Here is a 3554-nt window from a genome sequence, read left to right as displayed (position 1 = left end):
TAAGTGTGGTAAAAGGATAGTAGCATTGTCCCTTCTCTCTTTTTCTCTCATTTTTTTATTTGGGCCTTCTTCTCTTTTTTATGGCCTCTTTTTTTTAGTCCGGAGTCTCATCCCGACTTGTGGGGGAATCATAGTCTCCATCATCCTTTCCTCACTTGGGACAATGCTCTAATAATGATGATCATCACACTTTTATTTACTTACAACTCAACAATTACAACTCAATACTTAGAACAAAATATGACTCTATGTGAATGCCTCCGGCGGTGTACCGGGATATGCAATGATCAGAGTGACATGTATGAAAGAATTATGAACGGTGGCTTTGCCACAAATACAATGTCAACTACATGATCATGCAAAGCAATATGACAAGATGGAGCGTGTCATAGTAAACGGAACGGTGGAAAGTTGCATGGCAATATATCTCGGAATGGCTATGGAAATGCCATGATAGGTAGGTATGGTGGCTGTTTTGAGGAAGGTATATGGTGGGTGTATGATACCGGCGAAAGGTGCGCGGTATTAGAGAGGCTAGCAATGGTGGAAGGGTGAGAGTGCGTATGATCCATGGACTCAACATTAGTCATAAAGAACTCATATACTTATTGCAAAAATCTACAAGTTATCAAAGCAAAGTTAACGCGCATGCTCCTAGGGGGATAGATTGGTAGAAAAAGACCATCGCTCGTCCCCGACCGCCACTCATAAGGAAGACAATCAATAAATAAATCATGCTCCGACTTCATCACATAATGGTTCACCATAGTGCATGCTACGGGAATCACAAATTCAACAGTATTTCTCAAATTCACAACTACTCAACTATCATGACTCTAATATCACCATCTCCATATCTCAAAACAATTATCAAGTATCAAACTTCTCATAGTATTCAACACACTCATAAGAAAATTATTAATCTTGAATGCCTAACATAATTAAAGCAAATTACACGCTGTTTTGTAGGACTCTCAAAATAATCTAAGTGAAGCATGAGAGAACAATAGTTTCTATAAAACAAATCCACCACCGTGCCCTAAAAGATATAAGTGAAGCACTAGAGCAAAAACTATATAACTCAAAAGATATAAGTGAAGCACATAGAGTATTCTAACAATTTCCGAATCATGTGTGTCTCTCTCAAAAGGTGTGTACAGCAAGGATGATTGTGGAAAACTAACAAATAAAGACTCAAATAATACAAGACGCTCCAAGCAAAACACATATCATGTGGTGAATAAAAATATAGCTCCAAGTAAAGTTACCGATAGAAGTAGACGAAAGAGGGGATGCCTTCCGGGGCATCCCCAAGCTTTGGCTTTTAGGTGTCCTTAGATTATCTTGGGGGTGCCATGGGAATCCCCAAGCTTAGGCTCTTGCCACTCCTTGTTCCATAATCCATCAAATCTTTACCCAAAACTTGAAAACTTCACAACACAAAACTTAAAGTAGAAAATCTCGTGAGCTCCGTTAGCGAAAGAAAACAAAAGACCACTTCAAGGTACTGTAATGAACTCATTATTTATTTATATTGGTGTTAAACCTACTGTATTCCAACTTCTCTATGGTTTATAAACTATTTTACTAGCCATAGATTCATCAAAATAAGCAAACAACACACGAAAAACAGAATCTGTCAAAAACAGAACAGTCTGTAGTAATCTGTAGCTAAGAACGCAAGATCTGGAACCCCAAAAATTCTAAAATAAATTTCTGGACGTGAGGAATTTATCTATTAATCATCTGCAAAAATAATTAACTAAATATCACTTTCCAAATAAAAATGGCAGCAGTTCTCGTGAGCGCTAAAGTTTCTGTTTTTTACAGCAAGATTAACAAGACTTTCCCCAAGTCTTCCCAACGGTTCTACTTGGCACAAACACTAATTAAACACAAAAAACACAACCAAAACAGAGGCTAGATAAATTATTTATTACTAAACAGGAGCAAAAATCAAGGAATAAAAATAAAATTGGGTTGCCTCCCAACAAGCGCTATCGTTTAACGCCCCTAGCTAGGCATAAAAGCAAGGATAGATCTAGGTATTGCCATCTTTGGAAGGCAATCCATAAGTGGCTCTCATAATAGATTCATAAGGTAATTTAATTTTATTTCTAGGGAAGTGTTCCATGCCTTTCCTTAACGGAAATTGGAATCTAATATTCCCTTCCTTCATATCAATAATTGCACCAATCGTTCTAAGGAAAGGTCTACCAAGAATAATAGGACATGAAGGATTGCAATCTATGTCAAGAACAATAAAATCTATGGGCACATAATTCCTATTTGCAACAATAAGAACATCATTAATTCTTCCCATAGGTTTCTTAATAGTGGAATCCGCAAGGTGCAAGTTTAAAGAGCAATCATCAAAATCACGGAAACCTAGCAAATCACACAAAGTCTTTGGAATCGTGGAAACACTAGCACCCAAATCACACAAAGCATAGCATTCATGATCTTTAATCTTAATTTTAATAGTAGGTTCCCACTCATCATAAAGTTTTCTAGGGATAGAAACTTCCAACTCAAGTTTTTCTTCATAAGATTGCATCAAAGCATCAACGATATGTTTGGTAAAGGCTTTATTTTGACTATAAGCATGAGGAGAATTTAGCACGGATTGCAACAAGGAAATACAATCTATCAAAGAGCAATTATCATAATTAAATTCCTTGAAATCCAAAATAGTGGGTTCATTAATATTTAAAGTTTTGACTTCTTCAATCCCACTTTTAACAATTTTAGCATCAAGATCTAAAGACTCCGAATTTTTGGAACGCCTTCTAGGTAAAGGTGGATCATATTCAGTCCCATCATTATCAAGATTCATATTAAAACAAAGATTTAATAGGGGACACATCAATAACTTTTAGATCTTCATCTTTATTATCATGGAAACTAGAAGAACACGCTTTTATAAAGCAATCTTTCTTAGCACGCATCCTAGCGGTTCTTTCTTTGCACTCATCAATGGAAATTCTCATGGATTTGAGAGACTCATTGATATCATGCTTAGGAGGAATAGATCTAAGTTTCAAAGAATCAACATCAAGAGAAATTCTATCAACGTTCCTAGCCAACTCATCAATCTTAAGCAATTTTTCTTCAATCAAAGCATTGAAATTCTTTTGCGAGGTAATAAATTCTTTAATATTAGATTCAAAATCGAGGGTATCTTATTAAAATTTCCATAAGAATTGTTGTAGGAATTACCATAATTATTAGAGGAATTACTAGGATACGGCCTAGGATTAAAGTTTCCTCTATACGCGTTGTTACCAAAATTATTCCTACCAACAAAATTCACATCCAAAGATTCATTATTATTCTCAATCAAAGTAGACAAAGGCATATCATTAGGATAGAAGAAACACTTTTATTAGCAAATAATTTCATAAGTTCATCCATCTTACCACTCAAAACATTAATTTCTTCTATCGCATGCACTTTCTTATTAGTAGATCTTTCAGTGTGCCATTGAGAATAATTAACCATAATATTATCTAGGAGTTTAGTAGCTTCTCCTAAAGTGATTTCCATAAAAGTGC

This window comes from Triticum urartu, chromosome 1, assembly GCF_003073215.2.
Source record: "Triticum urartu cultivar G1812 chromosome 1, Tu2.1, whole genome shotgun sequence".
Taxonomy (NCBI): Eukaryota; Viridiplantae; Streptophyta; class Magnoliopsida; order Poales; family Poaceae; genus Triticum; species Triticum urartu.
This window is presented reverse-complemented; position numbering follows the sequence as displayed.